The sequence below is a fragment of the Hemitrygon akajei genome, unplaced genomic scaffold (genome assembly GCF_048418815.1).
Source record: "Hemitrygon akajei unplaced genomic scaffold, sHemAka1.3 Scf000063, whole genome shotgun sequence".
Taxonomy (NCBI): Eukaryota; Metazoa; Chordata; class Chondrichthyes; order Myliobatiformes; family Dasyatidae; genus Hemitrygon; species Hemitrygon akajei.
Window position 1 is genome coordinate 1,823,453 of NW_027331949.1, and position 23,662 is coordinate 1,847,114.

General features: G+C 46.6%; 2 non-coding genes across 2 annotated transcripts; both read right to left on the reverse strand.

Annotated features, from left to right (window-relative positions):
• Nucleotides 1-9,428: 9,428 nt before the first annotated feature.
• trnak-uuu (transfer RNA lysine (anticodon UUU)) lies at nt 9,429-9,501 on the reverse strand. The gene has a single exon. It is a non-coding gene; the product is annotated as a tRNA-Lys (tRNA).
• An 11,405-nt stretch (nt 9,502-20,906) lies between these two features.
• Nucleotides 20,907-20,994, reverse strand: trnap-ugg (transfer RNA proline (anticodon UGG)). Its single transcript is given in 2 exon segments — nt 20,907-20,942; nt 20,959-20,994. It is a non-coding gene; the product is annotated as a tRNA-Pro (tRNA).
• Between the last annotated feature and the right edge of the window lie 2,668 nt (nt 20,995-23,662).

A 23,662-nucleotide genomic window follows, 5' to 3' on the forward strand; every position in this document is an offset into this window, starting at 1 on the left:
TTCGTGATATTGAGCTGTGTAGATTGAGGAGAGAGAGAGAGAGAAAGAGAGGTGATTCATTTTCCCAGTGAGCCGATGCCAGCAAATCTTCCCATTGTCCTCTAAAGTCCCTGTTAAAGTCACCGACTTTCACCCCTTTTCCACACTATGAGCACAACCTACCCTTTCCGTGGGCACACAAAGCTCATCCAGTGTCCGTGTCTCTGTATTTCTGCATGTCTTCCGTGTGTCTGTCTGAAAAGCAAGCTGGCCTTGTATTTATCCAAACATGCTGAACGCCAGCTGTCCATTACATAGCTCCACCCTTCAGTTTCCATAGCAGCTCACGAGCTGTTCGTTACTCTCTCTGAATCAGCAGCACGCCCTCTCTCTCTCTTTAAAAGAACTGTCCATAGTGAATAAACATTAAAATCTCGTCACAGTACTCCGTCTCTCATCTGCTCCTCACTATTACCTGTATTGCTGTCACCAGTGTCCCATTGTGCTCCGCCTATCATCTGCCTCTCTGTTAGGCGGAGTGGTAGAGACTGGGAAGAGATAGAAGGACGTTTAAAATGAATTCATTATCAATGTGCGTATAGAACCCTCAGACACACTACCTTGCTGACATGCGCAGTAAAAGAAAAAATCACAATGGTATCAATGAAACTAGACACAAAGTCTGACAAACTGTGCAAAGACAAAATACTATGAATAATAATATGAAACAAAGAAGTAAGAAAACAATTCTGAGAGTAACATAAACAGGTACCGCAGATCCTGAAAATCTGGAGCAATGGGCACAATGCTGAGGAAACTCAGCAGGTCAGGCAGCATCTTTGGAGGGGAATAAGCAATCAACTCTTAGTGGCCGGGACCCTACAACAGTTCTAATTCTCCCTGAGAAACGGGGAGGAGACCATGAGAAGGCAAAGGGAAAAGCCATCCTCTGCATCTAATGCATAATTACTGGAAATAGAGGGCTGGTTTATCAGTCCTTGGGAACGGAGGAAGTCCTTATGACTGTATATGACCTCTGTAACACCTGGCACAGATAGGAGAGGTAGCAAGCAAGTACGTTACGTGGCTTTTTCCAAGAAGACGATTCTGCTGGGAGCTGACAAAAGATGAAATCGTTCATTACACTATCCCGCTGTCGTTCTCGCTCCACACAAACGTCCCAGACCATGATGACTAAGTTGTTTTTCTGAACAAGACTGATTACCCAAGTTTGGCGCATGTCCAGGTGACCCCTTTCCGTCCATGTCTTAAGTTGCGTTCAATTTTCGTAAATATCCTGACTTTTCCTGGATTATTGTGTGAAAAAGTTTCGGTAGGGATCTCCTTTAAATTCTTTCCACCCGACCCGAAACCTATGCTGTCTTGCTTTATATTCTGTTATCCTGGGGAAAATACAGCAAACCTACAAATTACCAATACAGCTTGTAATTTGATATTAAGACCACAAGAACATAATGCATAACAACAGCATTAGGCCATTTTGTCCACCGAGTCTGCTCTGCAATTTCATCTTGGCTGATCCAATTTTCCCCTTCGCTCCAATCTCCCACCTTCGTCCCATATTCCCTCTTTCCCTGACGAAGCAAGAATCTATCAAACTTTGCCTTAAATATTGTCAGGGCTCTGGAGCAGCGATCCAATCGCAGACCCCGTACTGTGCACACAGTGATATTAATTGAGTAACACATCCCAAGGTGCGAACAAAGTCGGCGTCAAAGTTCGGGCAGAGATCAAAACATCCAGAGAAATCCAAAAACAAGAATCCGGAAACAGACAGAGTCGATATTCAGACGGACAAATTAGAGATACGAATGCTGGAAAGGCTCAGGAAAATTCACTGGCACAATCTAGCAACAAACAGGTGAAAACACAGGAAGGTGAAAAAACAGGTGAAATACACTGAGCAATGTATGTTAACAATGTATGAAATCCCCAACAACAAGGTGGAAAAGCTCGAAAGAGTGATCAGCACACATGTGAAACAGTGGTTTGGACTTCCACGATGATTAAGTCCTGTTGGGTTGTACGGGAACGGCAAATTGGAATTACCAATTACAAGTCTTGTGGAAGAATTCAAATCCACCAAAGCAAGGTTGGTCATTACCCTCACTGAATCTGAAGATACTGTTATTCGAACAGCAGCCCCCCCGTGTGTCAACAGGAGGAAGTGGACTCCATATGAAGCCATTCAGAGTGCTAGGTCTGCTCTTCACTTCAGGGATGTCCAACATGGGAGAGCCAGTCTCTGGCTCGTCCCAAAGGCTCCTCAATGGCACAAGGCAACATCAGTGCAGAAGAGACGGCTCGTGGTGGAGGAGGTTAGGAGACAGGAGGAGGCAAAGCGACACGCCAGAGCCGTTTCAATGGCCAAGCAGGGCCAATAGACTAATTGAGAGAGCCTGGAAAAGAAGAAACTCAGTTGGCGTGACATCTGGGAGATGGAGGGATCTCGGCTAAGTTTTGTCATCAGAGCCACTTATGACCTCCTACCAACACCTCAAAATCTGAACCAGTGGTGGGGAGAAGACCCTACTTGCTCTCTTTGTCAAGCACCTGGATCACTAAGGCACATTTTAACAGGATGCATCATAAGCCTCAGCCAGGGGCGGTATACTTGGCGGCGTAACCAAGTTCTCAGACAGCTGGCATCAATCTTGGAACAGAGGCAAACCACCGTAAACGCTCTCCCACAAACATCGGCAGGAAATATCCACATTACACGATTTGTACCAGCAGGTCAACCTCCAGAGCACCAAGTAACATCAAAGGACGTAAGCATTCTGCATGTTGCTCGGGATTGGAAAATGGGCGTGGACTTGGAGAAAAAGCTTGTGTTTCCCCCCAGACATTGCGGCTACAACACTCCAGCCAGACATAGTCCTGTGGTCCACAACAGCCAAGCTGGCATATGTTGTGGAATTGACAGTACCATGGGAAGATGGCATTGAAGAAGCTTATGAGAGGAAAAAGACCAAGTACTCGGAACTGGCAACTGAAGCTGCTCAGAACGGCTGGAAGGCCAAGATTTCCCCTGTAGAAGTGGGATGCAGGGGATTCGTCGCTACATCTACGACCAGTCTATTGAAGAAGGTGGGGGTGAGGGGTGTCTCCCTCCAACAAGCAATCAAGTCCTTGTCAAATGCAGCAGAGGAAAGCAGCAACTGGATTTGGATTAAAAGGAAAGACAACAACTGGGCTGCAAGATGGAGACAGGAGGGTACGAAACTGAGGGTGGTGTATCTGGGACACCAGGTAGCACCATTGAACCCTCTGGAGACGTCGTGGGCTTATCAACGAAACGTCAAAGAAGGAGGGTGCGCACCTGACAACCCCGATGACGTAGCTACCCTCCTCGTCACCACTGCAAGCCACTGCCAACATCGAGAATGCCAACTTTATCATTGGGATTGAAACATCAAGTCCTAGTAGCTCTACATTCTACTCTACAGATACAACGCAGTGACCGTACATTCCATTGTATTTTATTTGGGACATGTTGCACATTCCGGCACAGCACATGTTTGCTACATTGGACGTTTCTCTTTGAAGTCATAAACATCGACCCGAATCTAACCTGGCCATTAACCCTCAGCACTGTACCATTGACCCGGATCGAACCTGGCCATTAACCCTCAACAATGTACCATTGACCCGGATCTAACCTGGCCATTAACCCTCAGCACTGTACCATTGACCCGGATCGAACCTGGCCATTAACCCTCAACAATGTACCATTGACCCGGATCTAACCTGGTCATTAACCCTCAGCACTGTACCATTGACTGGATCGAACCTGGCCAGTAACCCTCAGTGAAGGTAAAGCGTTTTACCATGGACCCGGGGTAGTGGAAGTCATCACTGTGTTCATTGATCTAGTGAGGGAATAGTTTGAGCTGTAGTATGAGTTCTGCCGAATGGCAGTGAAAATCATCACTCTGTTCCTTGATGAAGTGAGGGAAGAATTTGGTCTGTAGTATGAATTCTACTGGGGGTGTGGAAATCATCACTGTGTTCTTTGATGAAGTGAGGGAAGAGTTTGGACTGTAGTATTCTAGAAGCTGTGGTTCAGAGAAATCTTCACGCAGTCAATGAATAAACAGGCAGAGATGAGCGACAAGCGAGTTTCCATGGTTAGTCCTCCGATTGGTGGAAACTTTGAGGAATGGGGAATGAAGGAATAAAGTGAAAAATATCCCTAATACTGACTTTTAATTTAATGCTGTTTAATAGATTTCTGTGTTCTTCGGATGAGTCAATCATCCACCAGACGCGAAGCAACTTTTGAGGTACAGTCACTCAACTAGCCAATTAAAGTTTCTACACTTCTCTGTATTGTCTGTAAAACTCTAAACATTTCGGCCAGTCTTATTAAGCCAGTAGTAAGATGAGTGTTGCGCCTGCGTGGGGTGTACAGAATCAACGATCTTAGGCTCAAGATGAGCAGTTAGCGATTCGATATGAATAGAGAAGATATTCATTTTCACCGGAAGTGGAGAATTTTTGGAATCCACGACACAAGGTGTCTGTGGAGGCTCAGTGTCATAAGGGGGGCGTTGGGACTGGACCCAAATGCAGGACACAGACACTGAAGTACTAGGAACAGAACGGGACAAAACTAAAGGACGGGACAGGTCGCAGACTAGGCTAGGGAAGAAGGACCAGGACGAGAGACTGGTGTTACGAATGTGAAGCAACTCTGAGGGGCCGAAGGGTACAAAGTCGCCCCCTCCTTTTTGAGAATCGCAAGATCGCTATTAATTCGGGTCTGGGACCCAGGAAATGAGAGAGAGACACGCAGAATACACAGGGTTTGGAATGTGTCCTGGCCTCAGCGAAATGGAACCACTGATAACGGCTATTGCCTCTTGGAGACGGAATTGTGTATTGAGTACTGTACTATTCATTGGAACCCCTCAGGGGACAACCAGAGTGGGATGGTTGAGGGATTGCAACATCCCAACCTGATTGACATCTGAGATCCCGTGAGTAAGGATAAAAGAGGGTCTGGGGAACAACCCCTTTAGACGCACCAGGAGAAACGCTAGAGATCCCGTGACAGCGTTTAGTAGCGACAGCCAGTGGGGGCCCGCGTGCGTCCTCCCTTTGCCAGGGTGGCGGGCTCATCACGGAAGAACGGTTTAGCTAAAGGAGAGGTCACAAGTGAACGGCCACGACGACGAGACTCCTGACGGATCGAAATCATAAAAGGAAAGCCGGCAAGTTTTTCTCCAAATCTCTCTCTCTCTCCAACCATTGCAACAAAGCGGTCCCCAAAGGCTGCAGCCTGCATGAACTGAGTGAACTTTATATTTCCATCGGACAATACATTATCCCCTAGACAACGATACTTATTTCTTATTGATTATTATTATACCCGCACTTTTAGATTTAGTATTGACGACGTATATTATCTGTATATTTGCATTGATATTATTTTTGTGTATTTTTACTAATAAATACTGTTAAAAATAGTATCATCGGACTTCAACGGACGTCTCCATCTTTGCTGGTAAGTGACCCAGTTACGGGGTTCGTAACACTGGGAACAAGGAGCTTGGGGTAGACTCCGAGCCCGAGACTGGACAAGGACCCAAAACATGTGTCTTGACTCAGGCTCGGTCCCAAACCAGGCGAAGTCGTGACGAGGCCTGGGTTCCTGGAACTTGAGGCTTGAAACTTGGGTTCTTGGAGCTTGAGGCTTGGGGCTTGGTTTCTTGGAGCTTGAATAACTCGGAGGCTGGAGCTTGGAGGCAGACTAGGAACTGTACATCAACATAGAGCCGGGACTCAACTTTCACTCCAAGCCAAGGTGGGGGAGGACCATCCGTCGGGTAACGGCAGAACGGCCTGACTTACCCGACGGAGGCAAAAACAAGACAGATTCCCCCCGCAGGGCAACGGCAGAACGGCCTGACTTACCCCACGGAGGAGAGGCAGGAAGAGATCAACACTGAAGAACAACAGACAGTTCCATCTCTGCATCGGGGTTGCTCCAAGTCGCAGTTACTGCCAACAACCTTGGCTGGCTACAGAAACAACCGGATCCCTACCTAGCTCGGAGTAGCTGATGCCACCCAGCTGGCCGAATCCATACCGCAATGCCAGCTCTGACTACTGACAGCAAGGCTCCAAGAAGCAATGGTTCTCCAACGCAGCCTAAAGATGGCTAGTGGCCGTTCTAGCCTTCCACTGGCCATTTGCACCCAGGGAATCTTGACAAGACGACCCCCCAACCACATTCAATCCCAGGGCCACTTATACTCCCAGCCCCAAGATGAGCATCAGGTGCTTATGTTAAGTCCAACTGAAACAAGGGACAGCCGGAGGACCCAGAGTCCGGAGTCCGCGGACCAGACCGTGAACCAGAATGAGGACTTCAGACTGGACCATGATACTCAGTGGCTAAGTATGTTAAAGAACAAGAGCGGCAGAGATTGCACACTAAGGCAAGTGTAGGGATATGAGTGAAGGGAATTGCAAGCGGCCCTCGAGTAAAATTGTAGGCATTGGCTTGGCGTCCGTAATGGGTTCCTAACCAATTTTATTCTTGTGATCTCTAATGTGAGATTCAGAATCTGGCCACAATGCTTTGGGTTAACCTTATCAAATACTCTGTGTGGTTTCTGAATTTTGTCTTTGGGAAATGTATAGACTTACTTTGTTGCCTTTGACGTTGACACTCTTTTTCCCGTTTCTAGTTTCACTGTCATTATCTTGTACTTCAAACTCTACAACCTGATTAAACTTTCCTCATCACGTGTCCTAAAACAAAAGAAACCTCACGTTTCCAGATAAGATGAAGTATGACAGAGTTTAGATATTTCGCCTGTAGCCGAATTCCTCTGAAATTAATCATCCATTCCCTCTTCATCTCGTCCAAAGTGATGAAGAGTAGACTATTACCCATAAATTATTGTGGAATATTGCATCATCACTGTTAATGTAACATCAATGCCGATTAATGCCTGATTAGTTGTCCGAACCGAGTTTCCCTTTGCTAAGCACAAGATAGTCTGCAGATGCTGGTTATCCACAGAAACGCACAAAATGCTGGGGGCTCAGCAGGCCGGGCAGCATCTATGTAGAGGAATAAGAAGTCGACGCTTCGGGCCGAGATTTTTCACCAGGGCTGATGATGGGCCTCGGACTGAAAGGTCGACTCTTTCCACAGATGCTGCCTGACCTGCTGAGTTTCTCCGGCATTTTCCGTTCTGAATCCCTTTGCTTTATTGTCTGTACAGTTGAATATTGGCTGAGAGAGCGAGGGAAGATGCAGGTAAATGGTCCAAAGCCAGCCTCAGTCTAGATTAGTGAGGTAGGTTCGAGTGGTTAGTTGTTCTATGGCCCGACCTCTGTTCAGATATTCCTCTGCGTTTTCTGCAAAGCTGACTGCAAATACTTCTGATGAGTCCTTAATTTCATCAATAATGAAAAAAACACACTCGGATTCTGATCGCGTGATCCCCTTTAAACTTTTCCCTTCTCAGCCTAAATGCATCCACTAAAGCACTTGACATGTGTACCCTGGGGGAAATATTCCGACTGTCTGTCCTAAATGTGTCTGTCAAACTGTCCTTGCAGAGAATACCGTCTCAGCCATGCGTCAGCCCGGTAAGCCACTTCTGAAACCTCACCAACGGCACCACGCTCTCCCTGTAATGGAGCGCTCAGAGCTGTACACAATACTCCCAGTGCGGCCCAAACAAAATTTCAGAGGGCTGCAACATTACTTCTCTATTCTTGCATTGAATGTCCCTAGCGGTGAAGGTTATCCTATCCATCTCCATTTTTATCCAAGTCATTTATAATATATCACGAACAACAGGGGCTCTGTCATGGATCCTTGCCAAACATTGCTGGTCACGGACACCCAACCACAAGAACATCCCACCAAGACTTTACAAGCGTTTGGGACACTGAGCTTCATCAGTCAGCGCACAGAATGTGCATTTGTTGCAGCTATATCAGACGTTTGAGGTTGAGATAGCGTGGGTCCATGCAGGCTTTACCCCCTCCCCCTCTTGCTGATTTAGACTAGAACTAGGCATCACGGGTTGCGGGTGAACGGTGAAATGTTTAATAAAACACGAGTCCAAATTCGTCACTCAGGGGGTGGTGCGAGTGTTGATCCGGTTGTCACATTGAAGGGACTTTTGTGTAGGTACATGGGTGAAAGCAGTTTGGGGAACAATGGTTCGTGGGCAGGTGGATGGGGCGAGACAGAAAACCGGAGAGTGTCGAATCGGTAGAACTGTTGCCTCAGTCGGCTCCGGAAGCGAAGTTACACGTCATATTTAAAGCAGAGGTTGATAGGCTCCTGGTTAGTGAAGGCGTCAAAGGTTACGGGCAGTAGGCGGGTTAAAGGGATTCAGAAGGGAAAATAAAACATCCATGATGAAATTGCGGAGTGGATTCGATGGGCCGAATGGACAGTTCAGCTTCTGTGTTTTATTGTCTGAAACACCTCACAAAAATCCACTATCCTAATCTCATCAATCACCATTGATGTGTTTTTTTTAGATTTCTCAGTACACGCCGTCAGCCAAGCATAATAAGCCCTGCAGGGCACAAAACTATAATGACTGTTCAACATCTGACCGTATACATTTCAAATGCACAGAAACCCCCAGCCAAAGTAATCACTTCCAGCAGCTCTCCTACTGCTGAGCTGAGGCTCACTGACCCACAATATGTTATGTTGGAAGTCGGCTTGACCGCGAAGGGCCGTGTGTCTTGTGTCAGATTCAATTTTATTTCAGTAATGTATAATCAGTAATCTGGGATGCTCTTTAGAGTGGAGTTCGGGACGACGCGGCCTGTCGGCTCACTGCAGATCCCAGTGACTCTCACAGTGGAAACATACACACTGGCCTTCACAAATCAGAGTAGAGAGCGCGGGAGGTGGGATGTCTGGGTGAAATTGTATAAGACGCTGGTAAAGGCCCGATATGGAGTGTTGTGTGCTGACGTGGTATGTCAAAGGTCAGCCAGATACATGTGCCGTGTCCTCTGGACTGGCAATGGATGAACGGAATCTGAAATATAGGGTTAATATCAATGTGAGTACTTTCTGCATAATTACACTGCATTCTAAATTACCCACTCTGGAAATCAGAGTCACGGGGACCTACCTGCACAGAAACAGGCTTAGATCATTTAGTCCGCACCGATCTATTATTCTGACTAGTCCCAAGGAACTGCACCTGGTCAATTGCACCTGCCCACCCACTCCATCCATGTACTCACCCACACGCCTCCTGAGTGCTAAAACCAAATCCGCATCCATCACTTCCGCTAGAAGCTGGTTTCACTCTCTCAGCCCCCTGTGAGTGAAGAGTTCCCCCGGACATTTCAATGCGTTTGGAGTGGAAAAGCTGTCTGTCATGGGATGGAACTGAATGAAGAGACAACCTGTGATATAAAGTGAGCGCCTGAACAGGGACTTGAACCCTGGACCCTCAGATTAAAAGTCTGATGCTCTACCGACTGAGCTACCCAGGCTCTGTTATCCTGGAACCAATTACACTGAGAACACACACACACACACACACACACACACACACACACACACACACACACACACACACACACACACACACACACACACACACACACACACACACACACACACACACACACACCCTGTCTCGAGGGTTTCTCCATTCCAGTTTTCTTTCTCGGATCCATTTCCAACGTTTTTAGACTCCGTGAGTTTCATCGCAAATATCAAGAGAATTATCCTTCACTGAAACATCCCAAGCATCAAACTGGTCTGTCGGGGTCTGGGTTCCGGGCCCGTCGTGCAGGAAGAAGAGATGGTTGTGGCAAAGTGAATAAGTCAAAGGGAGTGAGTTCGGGAGATGCGGCAGGCAGGGGAGGAACAGAGAGCGAGAAGGTCTGATAGGAGAAGCTGCATTTATTTTAAGCAATGAGTGACGGACAGGGCAGATGGGTTCAGGAAGACGGGACTGGGTAAGACTATTGAATGGTTCACTGGGACGATAAGACGGACTCTTGACCTCACAATCTACCTCGTTATGATCACCCACCTTATCGTTTACCTGTTCTGTGCTCGCTCTGTAACTGTTACACCTTATTCTGCATTCTTTTATTGTTTTACCCTGTTCCAGCTCAACACGTTGTTCAGTGATCTGATCTTTGTGTACAGGATGCAGAACACGTTTATGATTGTATTTCTGTATGAGACAACGATCAACCAATTCCAATTCCAACTCTCCTTATAACTACTAACTTCTGATACAGATCATAACCCGGTGAATCTCCTCGCCAGCCTCTCCAATGCGTTTTTACCTGTGTCAGGGTAACAAGAAATGATCGCATTACATCATATGCAGCCTGACTAAAGTTTATGCAAGTTTATGATTTTTGACTATTCTACTCAATCCCTCAGCACTTAAAACAACCGGTCACTGTATTCGCCACCCTGTCTATTGTGTTTCCCCTCTCCGAGAGATGTGCTGTAGATTAGGACGGCATGGTCCTCTGTCATTTACTGAGTTCTACCCTCTAGCATTCGACTACACAGAGTGCAAAGCCCCACAATCGTCCGGTTAAACATCATCTGACCTTCCTCTGCCTCCGTCTGCTGTGACTGTTGACAGCTTCCTTCTCTATACACAACTCCAGTGTTTTTATTCCGTCACCTATCAGCTTATTGATCAACCCGTGTACGTTTCACTCCAAGTCATGTACCGTATCACAGGTACCGGAACAGGCAGGTGGGAAGATAACGCGATTCAGGAGGGATGATGGGATATCTGAGAGTGTTGTTTACAACAGTTCATTCAGTTCCATATATCGCATGAACTTCACTCATTTGAAATGTTGATCTGCGATGAAGATCAGTACCGACTAAAATACTTTGAATGCAGAGTAGCCAACATAGTTATTCAGTTTGTTGATCTGCGCTGAATGGTCGTGATATATTAAATTAGTTCTCCGGTCAAAGGATTAACTCTACGCCATCCATTTCAAACTTACAAACAACATTAGAGGTCACGTGGACAGATACCTGTCTCGGAAAGGTTGAGAACGATATTGACCAAACTCAGGTGACTGGAAACGGCTCCAGAGGCCCCTTGGACGAAATGCGTTGAGCGGCCACTCATTCTGTCCTGAAACGCCGATTGATTCTACGACCATTCGCAGCCGTGTGGCCTGAGGAAAACCTTGGCGTTTGGAATTGCAATGCTAACTTATTCCCTGCATCTCTCTGTTCATTTTGGAAACTCAACGGCTGCATTTATCGAACTACAATCCTTAAGAACGTCTCCATCTCGCAAAGGATTGTGTCAGGTACTCAACCAGGCATAAATGACTTTCCACAGACAGTCATTACCGTCCAACCATCCGGCTCCTGGTCCACAGTGGATAACTTCACTCACCTCAACAGCAGTAGATGCAGTTTATATAGATTTCAGCAAGTCATTTGACAAGGTACCCCAATGCAAGGGTTATTGAGAAAGTAATGAGGCATGGGATCCAAGGGGACATTGCTTTGTGGATCCAGAACTGGCTTGCCCACAGAAGACAATGTGTGTTTGTAGACGGGTCAAATTCTGCATGGAGGTCGGTCACCAGTGGCGTGCCTCTGGGATCTGTTCTGCAACCCCTACTCTTTGTGATTTTTATAAATGACCTTTGTGATATGGTGCAACTCAAACTACCTGCGTCTCAATATCACCAAGACCAAGGAGATGGTGGTGGACTTTAGGAGATCTAGGCCTCATATGGAGCCAGTGATCATTAATGGAGAATGTGTGGAGCAGGTTAAGACCTACAAGTATCTGGGAGTACAGTTAGACGAGAAGCTAGACTGGACTGCCAACACAGATGCCTTGTGCAGGAAGGCACAGAGTCGACTGTACTTCCTTAGAAGGTTGGCGTCATTCAATGTCTGTAGTGAGATGCTGAAGATGTTCTATAGGTCAGTTGTGGAGAGCGCCCTCTTCTTTGTGGTGGCGTGTTGGGGAGGAAGCATTAAGAAGAGGGACGCCTCACGTCTTAATAAGCTGGTAAGGAAGGCGGGCTCTGTCGTGGGCAAAGTACTGGAGAGTTTAACATCGGTAGCTGACCGAAGGGCGCTGAGTAGGCTACGGTCAATTATGGAAAACTCTGAACATCCTCTACATAGCACCATCCAGAGACAGAGAAGCAGTTTCAGCGACAGGTTACTATCGATGCAATGCTCCTCAGACAGGATGAAGAGGTCAATACTCCCCAATGCCATTAGGCTTTACAATTCAACCGCCAGGACTTAAGAACTTTTTAAAAGCTATTACTAATGCTTTTTGAGATAGTGATTTAGATGCATATCATATTTTTTACTGAGTTAAGTATTGTATGTAATTAGTTTTGCTACAACAAGTGTATGGGACATTGGAAAAAAAAGTTGAATTTCCCCATGGGGATGAATAAAGTATCTATCTATCTATCTATCTATGACCTGAATGAGGAAGTGGAGGGATGTGTTAGTAAATTTGCGGATGACACAAAGGTTGGAGGTGTTGTGGATAGCTTGGAGGGCTGTCAGAGGGTACAGCTGGATATTGATAGGATGCAAAACTGGGCTCAGAAGTGGCAGGTGGAGTTCAACCCAGATAAGTGTGAGGTGATTCATTTCGGTAGGTCAAATATGATGGCAGAATGTAGCATTAATTGTAAGACTCTTGGCAGTGTGGAAGATCAGCGGGATCTTGGGGAAACTCAAAACTGTTGTGCAGGTTGGCTCTGCGGTTAAGAACGCATATGAATCATTGGCCTTCAAGTGTGGGATTGAGTTTAAGAGACGAGACGTAATGTTGCAGCTATATAGGCCCCTGGTCAGACCCCACTTGGAGTACTGTGCTCAGTTCTGGTCGCGTCACTACAGGAAGGATGTGGAAACCATAGAAAAGGGTGCAGAGGAGAACTTACAAGGATGTTGCCTGGATTGGGGAGCTTGCCTTATGAGAATAGGTTGAGTGAACTTGGCCTTTTCTCCTTGGAGAGACGGAGGATGAGAGGTGACCTGAAAGAGGTGTAAAAGATAATCAAAGGATTTTTTCCCAGTGCTGAAATGGCTCGCACGAGAGGGTACTGTTTTAAGGTGCTTGGAAGTAGGTACAGAGGAGATATAAAGGGTAGAGTTTTTACGCAGAGACTGGTGAATGCGTGGAATGGGCTGCCAGCGACGGTGGTGAAGGCAGCTACAATAGGGTCTTTTAAGAGACTCCTGGATAGGTACATGGAGCTTAGGAAAATAGAGGTCTATGGGTAATCCTAGTAAATTCTAAAGTAAGGACATGTTCGGCACATCTTTGTAGAACGAAGAGCCTGTTTTGTGCTGTAGGTTTTCTATTCTTCTACAGAAAGACAGATTTGGAGAATGGGTAAAGGAATGGCAGCTGCAATACAGTGTTGGGAAATGAATGGTCATAACCTTTGGTAGAAGAAATGAAAAGAGTGACTATATTCTAAATGGAGAAAAATACAAATTAAATCTGAGGTGCAACAGGACTTGCAAGTCCTTGTGGAGGTCCGCTAAAGTTCAATTTGCAGCTTGAGTCTGTGGTGTAGAAGGCAAATGCAATGTAGCATTCATTACAAGAGAACTAGAATATAAAAGCCAGGATGTAACGTTGAGACTTTATAAAGCACAGGTGAAGCCTCACTCGGAGTATTGTGAGCAGTTCTGAGTCCCTTACCTTACCTTAGATCTAAAAACTGCAGAGGGTTCAAAGAAGGTTCACAAAAGTGAATCCGGGATTGAATGGCTTGTCATTTGAAAAGCGTTTAATGGCTCTGGGACTGTTCTCGGTGGAATTCAGAAGAACAAATGGCGACCGCTTTGAAATCTATCCAATGCTGAAAGGCTTTGCTGGAGTGGATGTGGTGAGGCTGTTTCCTGTGGTGGGAGAGTCTAAGACCAGACTGGGTCCGAGAAGAAAATTTGATCAGCCATGATGAAATGGCGGAGCGGACTTGATGGTCAAATAGCCTAATTCTGCTCCTAAATCGGTTGGTCTTATGGTCTAATATTCTCATTGCTGGAAAAATGCCAATCCAAATTTTCACTCATTAATGTGTCATATTTTCCATTCTTTTGAGTTTCGCAATTAATGCAAACAAATAAAATCCCCGTAGGGAATTGGCTCAGCTGATTTTTTTTTAACACACATTTCTAAAATGACTGTTCTTAACTGTTGAAGCTTCCATGTCCCCACGGAGATCTCAGTGGGTATAAAAACTTTGAGATTGTAGAGCCTCGAAGTTTCATTCAGAAAGGATTACCTGTAGTGTCGTGCGAACACCGTATAATACAGAGAATGCTGTACATCTATCACAGTGTTGAGAAAATAGTCTATGTTATCATTGCCGTCATCGGTGTTCCTGGTGAGTGAATGCAACCATTCAAATTGTGTTGCTCCGGGTGTGATTTTATGACTGTTAATGTGGAACAGATTTTTTAAAGAAATATTTGGAATATTCTGCTCAGTTCCGGTCACCTCGTTGCAGAAAGAACGTGAAAGCTTTAGAGGGTGCAGATATGATTTCCCAGGATTCTGCTTGGAATGCAGAGAATCTCTTATGAGGAAAGGTTGTGTGAGCGCGGGCTTTTCTCTTTGGAGAGAGAGGACGGTGAGAGGAGACTTGACAGAGGTGTACAAGATGGTAAAAGGCAGAGATCAAGGGGATATTCAGAGACTTTTTCCCAACGCGATATGGATAATACGAGGGGGCATAATTATAAAGTGATTGAACAAAAATGCACGGGATGTCAGAAGTAATTTTGATTTTTCACGTGGAGACCGATGAGTGTGTGAAACGGTCTGCCAGAGATGCTGGTAAAGGAAGATACATTAGGAGCTAGGCACATACATGAACAGAACGAAAAATGATGACGGAAAAAATATGGTGGTCATTGTGGAAGGGAAGGGTTAGATTGATCTTGGAGTAGGTGAATAGGTCAGCAAACATCGCATATTGTATTGTTCTCTGTTTCATTTTATATTCACCATTAACCGTTCTGCACATTTACCACTATGCAAAAAAAAAGATGCCCCTGCCATCCCCATGTACTTTCCTCCATTCACCTAAAAATTATACCAGAAAACCCTTAAAATGCGGGGTTTTTCCCATTCTCATCTACATCCCAGATGCTTTCGTCATCTTGACGGCAGAACTCGTGGGAAAGCGCATGACTCACTGAAAACAGTCACTCGGGTGCAGCAAGCGGTGATACCATCCCCGTCACGTTGTCCCTCATTGAGGGAACTTTTGACAACAGGACAAATGCATCCAAACTGCACCTGTAGAAAGCCGGAGTAAAACCATCCCGGACCGCTGTTTACAGTTTTGTACCCTTGACAAAACGGCGAATGCCCCGTTGCTGGGGTTACCGCCTGAAATGCACATCAAAATGGTTGGGAATGAGGTGTGGGCAGTTTCTCCGCCGAGACGGTGGCTGGCATGTGAATTTCCATCGTGTAAAAGGCAACAGTCGCCCGCTAGCTGACACTCTTTCCATGGGGATTAGATAGATCTCCCGCAATAAAAGATTTGCTGTTAGAATAGAGTTTGGTATTGCCATAGAGAATCGACAATTATTGCACTGAATGATGCCGGTGAAGTGGCTGAATGACTCCTAATTGGATTTTCGATGCATCCACCTTATTTCCTATCTGTCGGGTTTTGTTTGTGTGCCGTCTTCACTGATTCTATTGTATTCCATTGATCCACTGTAAACGCCCGCAGGTAAATCAATCCCTGGATAGTGTATGTGACATATTCGGACTTTGATCATAAATTTACTTTAAACTTTAGACTTTTATCAGTTATGATACAGAGGCACGATCTCTACTCTGTGGAGAACAGACGAGGTGGCCGAATGGTTAAGCCGGGCAATGCAAGTCCATTCTGCGTTCTACGTCTGGGTTTGAACCCGATTCTTCTCCTGAAATGCCGGTGTTATGAATATTTTCACACAAATATTACTGAGGTAGCTTTCCTGGCGCCGCGGTAGAGCAGCGGATAGCGTGACGGTATTTCAGTTCGGGGGGTCGGACCTCAACTTAAATCCACACAACTGTTTCCCACCTCTCCAACGTTGAGAGGAACACGGCCCCTCCTGCTCCGTTCAACACATCCCTTCCTGGTTAGCGTCTCAGGATGGCGTCGGTCCGTTGGGGAGATGAGGAGCCGTTTTTTGAGATTTGCAACGATGCCTGGTTGGGACTGCTTCCAGAACCATTCTCCTCTGAGGAAATTAGCTCCTCCGCTCGAACTGGAAGAAAGTTTGAGCGAGCTGGAGCTTTTCGCTTTGCAGTGGAGGAGGGTGAGAGGGAGTCTCGATGGAGGTGATGGGCAGAGTACCTGGGCGTCAACATTTCTGCAGGTCTACACTGAGACCAGCATATTGATACAATTACAAACAGAGCACGCCAGCGAGCATATATCATGAATGCGAGGAGATCTGATATGCTACCAAAGTATTCTATAGTTTCTATAAATGTCTATTGATATCCCGTGGAGAGCGTTCTGTCTGGTCCCATCACCGTCTGGTATGGATGAACACTAGAGAGCATCGGGAAAAGCTGCAGAGAGTTGTAACCCCAGCCAGTTCAATCATGGACACTAGTGTCCCCACGAGTGAGAACACCTACAATCTGCGATGCATCAAGAAGGCGCCATCCATCATTAAAGGTCCAACCCCAACCCCCATCCAGGATGTGTCCGGTTCTCAGTTCTATCATCAGAGAGGTCTGTGTGTTTTTAAATGCTGAGCGGCTCCCGCGTCATTGGTTGATGAGATATTTGTGTTAATAAGCAGGGGTACCAGTGTGCCTCATAGAGTGGACACCGAGTGTATGTTGTGTGCTCTAACATGACTTCATTACTTCCCCCGTTCTGATCCCTGCTCTCTCCCTCCAGTGAATTTAGTGGCGATTGCCATCCTGTCCCGGGGAAAGTGCGGTCTCTCCACCTGCACCACTCGTTACCTGGTCGCCATGGCGGCGGCGGACTTGATGCTAATCCTCACCGAGGTTATTCTGTACCGGATCAACTTCCATTATTTCCCGGAGTGCTTCCTCAACATAACCCCCGTGTGCAGTGTCATCACCGTGCTGCGTCGCTCCGCCACCGACTGCTCCGTCTGGTTCACCGTCACTTTCACACTCGATCGGTTTGTTGCCATCTGTTGCCAGCGGCTGAAAACAAAATATTGCACCGGGGAGACTGCGGCAGTGGTTCTGGGGACAACCGGCGTTCTACTGTGTCTGAAAAATGTCCCCTACTACTTCACGTATGTACCAAGAGTGATAATCGACAATGTGCCGCGGGGCTGCTATCCAATGATCGCTTTCTTTACCGAACCAGGCTGGATGGGGTATGACTGGTTCAACACGGTTTTAACCCCGCTCCTCCCTTTCGCTGTCATTCTGCTGCTCAACGCTCTGACAGTCAGGCACATTTTGGTGGCCAGCCGGGTCCGGAAGGGGCTGCGGGGTCAGAGCAGTGGGGAGAACCGCAGCGACCCGGAGATGGAGAGCAGGAGGAGGTCTATAGTTTTACTCTTCACCCTCTCCGGCAGCTTCATCCTCCTGTGGCTGACGCACGTCGTGGAATTCGTCTACTATCAGATCACGGGGACGGCGGCCGGGAGGAACGACTCACAGTTCATCTTTACGCTGGTCGGGTTTATGCTGCGGACCGTCAGCTGCTGCACCAACACGTTCATTTACGCGGCGACACAGTCCAGGTTCCGGGAGCAGCTGAAGAGCGCGGCGGTGTATCCGGTCACCTCGCTGCTTCGGGTCATCGGCGCCTCGGCCACCTGAGCGACCCCGGGATCACCTGCCCGGCCCCCGGGCTTCTGAAGGCCCATGCACCAAACAACCGCAGCAAAGTGCGGGGGAGGCCAGTCTGCCCTTGGCAAAACCTAGAGAACACAGCGCAGCACAGACCCCTCGGCTCATCATGTTGTGCCGGCCTTTAAACGTACGCCAAGACCAAACTAACCGTTCCTTGCTACAAACAGGAGAAAATCTGCAAATGCTGGAAATCCGAGCGTGTTACACAACATGCTGGAGGAACTCAGCAAGCCAGGCAACATCTATGGAAAAGAGTACAGCCGACGTTTCGGGCCGAAACCCTTCGGCAGGACTAGACATGTATTTGTCTGTCATTTCTGTATGTAGCTGTGAGTTTCATAAATTCCCCTAATATATCTGCCTCTACCACTACTGCTGGTACGCACACATCAACCATCTCTGATATTCGCCTCCCGTCCCCACCCAAACTTCCCTCCGATCGATCAGCTTACAATTATACCCCTTATACAAGCCATTTACACCCTAGGAAAAATGTATTTGCCCACCGACTCGATCTATGCCTCAGCATCTCGTACGGAACTCATAGATCCGCTGCCCTCTCGGTGGCGAGATGAGTCCCGATCTCCATTTTATGGTCTTATAGAGAAGGCCGGGGAGTGGGGCTGAGGTGGGGGAAACGGACCAGCCATGATTGAATGTCAGAGCATACTTGATGGGCCAAATGGCCTAATTCTGCTCCTATGCCTTATGGTCTTGTACTCCCATATGTGATGTTTGTAAATACCTTGAGGATGTGACCCTCAGGTTTGGAGTTCACACCGACACCATAAGACATAGGAGCAGAATGAGGCCATTCCGCCCATCAGGCCTGATCCGCCATTCCATCGTGGCTGATTCATTCCAATCCCATTCTCCTCATTCCGTTCATGCTCTAACTCATTAGGAACCTGTCAACCTCCGGTGAAAGTCGGGACCACTTTCCATCGTATCGGGATATGTTGGACTTTGAAGGGTGTCATTGACATCCCGCTTCACGGTGGGTACAGCACAGAATGATCGGCCCGGTCTCTCATCCTCCATTTGGACAGACAACTGGTGAACAGACTGGCTCGCATCCTCACCATGAAGCGAACACCTCTCCATAGATAAAACGGTGATACTGCGCACCGTGGGGTCTCACAAAGGCCCTGTGGGTCTGCGCTGGGACTTTCCTGTACGCATTCCCTCTTGCAATAAAGCATGGCCTCCCACATGTCTCCCCAAGTGCTCGCTGCTTCCGAATCCTTATCAGCCCGGATTAAGGGTCTGGTTAGGAAGGGATGACTATTCATTCCTCTCCATAGATGCTGCTGCCCGACCTGCTGAGATCTGCCAGCATTCTGTGCGTGTTACTCTGGGTTTCCAGTATCTGCAGAATCTCTTGTGTCACCTGAATCCTTGTCTCGTGTACTCGGACACTCCAGTCCCTTTTCATTTTCGTGACCCATTTCTCTTACATCATTAATAATCTGGTTTCTAGTTTATAAGAATGAAGACTAACCTCTCAGTTATCACCGACCACATCTGTCTGTTCACCAATCCTGAATGGACCAGATCGGAAATGGTTTGCGTCCTGCTCACTGCTCCCTATCCCACCAGCCACAGTGTAGTTTCATGCCGTCCACAGACAGGGAATGTGTCTACACCATGACACGGTAGCGCAGCAGTTTGCGTCAGGCTATTAGAGCGGCCGCTGGAAGATCGAGACTCAATTCCCACTGCTAACTGCAAGGAGTTTGTATGTTCTACCCCTGACCGCCTGGGATTCCTCTGGGTAATCCGATTTCCACCCCCATTCCAAAGACGTACGGGTTCGGGTTGATGAATTCCTGGCACCTATGTTGGTGCCGGACACTTGCGGGCTGCCAGCACAATATTCACTGATTTAACTTGACACAGATGATGAATTTCACCTGAAGTTTAGATGTACATGTGACAAATAAATCTAATCTTTAAATACCGTACTGAAGCTTCAAAGTTACCGCCTTAGACTGCGAACAACTGGGCTGAGGACTGAACCCCGCAAAATCCAACTTGTCACTTCCTTCCCTCCATCAAAAGGCCTGCATTTCCCTCTCCCCTGCTTCGGCTCTGTCACCTGACAATGCCCCATGTGGGTTCGTATTCAATGTCACAATCCATGCCAGACTCTTTTAGGGAGACTTACCAAAATCATTTTGAAAGTCCAAATGCATTAAACCACCGTGACTATTTCACATTTCACCCTTAACCCATGACTTCTGGCTCCAACCAAAGTGGAAAAGACCTGCCTGCACTAACCTTGTCTATACCGCTCATAAGTTTGTATACACGGGTTGCTCAAATTCCTTGGGTTTCTTATTTCCTTTGGGAAACTACGAGGTTACGTTTGCTACACGCTGCTCAGCAAGAATGTCTCCAGATGTCAGAGAATGTTGGAGGATGGTCATCTACCCAAACACTATTTCCTATGCTCACTTTCTGTATCTCACTTCAATGTAGAGAGTACCACACTCAGGATACCTGTTCCTACCGATAGAGCTGAATTTCAGTAATACAAGAACACAGGATTGTAGGAGCAGGAATTGGCCACTCAGCTTCACAATGATTCCCATCCATTCCATTTCTACGCCAGTCCAAATCCCTCAGAGTTATAGAGTGACGTTGCACTAGAGAACGGAAACAGGCTATTCGGCCCATCTAGTCCATGCTGCCGTTCTGTCTAGTTCCACCCACCCGCACTCGGAATATAGCCTTCCACACCTCTCCCATCCACGTACCTATCCAAACTTTTCTTAATTGTTACAATTCTACCTGCATCTCGTTCCAAGCTCGCCACATCCTCTGGATGAAAGACGTTAAACTTGAATATTTCACCGTCCACTCTAAAGCTTTGATCTCGAGTTGTCGTCTCGCCCAACCTGAGGGGAAAAGCCTGCAGGAATTCGCCTGTCTGTCGCCCTCATAATTTTGTATTCATCTAAATATCTCCTCTCATTCTCCTACGCTCCACTGACAGAATTTCTAAAATGTATCATTTGGGGGGGGGGGGGGGGGCTCGTCCGGGATTTGAACCCGGGACCTCTCGCATGCTTGTACATTTAGACCCAAAGCGAGAATCATACCTCTAGACCAACGAGCCCGTTCTATATTTATGATATAAAACTGATGCCTTTCAATTACTCAATCTCCTTCCTCAACGCATCTGGTGGTAATTTTATGTTCAAATTAGATCAAAGAGCAAAGACCAGTACAGCACACTACACGCCCTTCGGCCCACGATGCTGTGCCCACCTATGTAAACTATTCTGCCATCAATATAACCATTCCCTCCTACACAGCCCACAATCTGCTATTTTCACTACAGCCACCTGTCTATCCAAGTATCTTTTTGATGTCCCTGTTGTGTCAGCCACGACCAGTGTGTTCCTAGAACCCACCACACTGTTCAAAATAAAAAAAACTTACCTCTCACCTAAACTTTCCTCCACACATCTTCAACGCGTGTCCTTTTGTATTTGCCGCTGTCACCTTGGGGAAAAGGTGTTGTTGTCCACCCTGTGTCTCCTGTAATCTTATACACCGGCATCACGCTCTGTAGCTTTGAAGAGAAATGCTCCAGCTCGTTCAGCCTTCCCTCACAAGACGTGCTCTAATCCAGGGAACATCCTGATGAACCTCCTCTGCACCGAAAGGCATTTTAAACGTTTTTTCCACCCCTCCCCCCAGACAGTTATTCCGATCAACCATTCTATGTAACACCACCACACCTCTCCGAAGCGCCCTCTATCTATCAGCACAGTCACTACAGCACAATGTAAATACTGTAAACCACATTTCTATCAAATTGTTTACATTGTAAATACACGCTGGTGTCTGTTATTTATGCACATTCTGTTCTATATCCGTACTGTAATCATGAACGTTATTTATATAATTGTTTATGCTTTATCACCGGTGTTGTTTTTGTTGCATGCCATCCCAACACACCACGTCAGCTTATGAATATGCGTAAATGTATCTTGGAAAACGTTGATCCCTGATTGCTGATGTTTCCTATAACGGGACGAGCTGTACTGAACACAATACTCAAGTGCATTCTAACCAGAGTCTGACAGTTACATTACCTCACGGCACGACCTCAATCTCACACCAATGAAGGTCAGTGCACCACGTGACTTCAGAACCACCCTTTCAACCTGCGCTGTTTGTGTAACATGGGTCTAGTGTTGTTTGGGTGTTAATTATAATTGTCCCCATTACCAGTGAGAACCAACGGTTAATTCTTCCTTTCTGCTCTACTTAGTCTACTTAGACAAACGTGGAAAACGAACAATGGGGGAACTGGAGAGAGGAGAATGGTTAAGAGAATGGTCAACGTTGGGGGTCGAGATAAACAATTTGCATTTTCTCTGCAGTGTAAGGCGGCCAGCACCTCATCTTTTGCAACTGGCGTATGGTTCAAGGCAGCATCGTCTTCTTCCCTGAATGTCCTCGTTTTCATATATCCTCCATGCTAAATTCAGGTGGGAAGTATTCGTCTTACACCTCACCCTTTCCTTCGGGCTCCACACAGACGGCCGGACAGATCCACTCACTCCTTGATCATGCATTTCCCGCAATATATTTATATAATCCCAGAGGATTTTCCTCTGCCTTTACTGATTGATCAGTGCAGTGCCCTCTTTTTACACTATATTTATATAATCCCGGAGGATTCTCCTCTGCCTTTCCTGATTGATCGGTGCCATGCCCTCTTTTTGTCCTCCTGATTTTCCTGTTCAGTGTCCTGTGCTTCTTACACTCGCTGAAGGATTCACTTGGTCCTGACTGCCTCAACCTGACAGTGTCTCCTTTTAAACACAGGAGATTCTGCACTATCAGACGAAAACATCGACTGTTTGCTTTCCCTTTCCCTACATGCCGTCAGACCTGCTGGGTTTCTTCAGCGCTTAGTATTTGTTACTACTCCTCCTTTATCCTGACCGGGGTCTCAGTATCTCTCGTCAGCCAATGCTCAGTACTCTGACCAGCTTTGCCCATCACTCTGGTTGGAACACGCTCTACCTGAACGACAGATATTGCACCTTCAAAACCAGATGTCTATTTACCAGAAAATAAAATCAGCCGGTTCTCAACCATACCCCGGCAAAACCCCGGCTAATCACTCTCAAATTGGCCCCACACTAAATTAACACCTTAAATTGCAGAACATCCCTAATTTTCTGCAGAGCTATTTTCAGCCTGGTGGAATTATGGTCACTGGTCGTAAAATGGTCCCTTATTGACTCTTCAAGGCATTTTCCCTTAAAGATAAAAGATAAAGATTAGCATTATTTGTCACATATCATATAGCAACTATTAGTGGGAAGTCAGAGGATTGGGAAGCTGTTAAAAACCAACAGAAAGCAGCTGAAGAGATAAAAAATGAAATACGAAGGTCAGCCGGCTGATAATATCAAACATAATACAAAATGTGTTTTATTTTCAGATATATACAAAGTTACAGAGAGGCGAGAGTGTATATTGGACCACTAGAAAACTGACACTGGAGAGGTAGAAATGGGGAAACAATGAAATGGCAGACAAACTTAATAACTATCCGGCACCAGTCCTCCCTGTGGAGGAGACTAGCAGAATGCCAGAAATCCGAGAGAGTTTGGGGACAGAAGTGAATGAGGTTTCCATTACTAAGGTGGAGCTGCTTGGGAAGTTGAAGGTTCTGAAGTTAGACAAGTCACCCAGACCCGATGGACACCCCAGATTTCTGAAAGAGGTAGCTGGAGGGATTGTGGAGACAGTAGTAATGA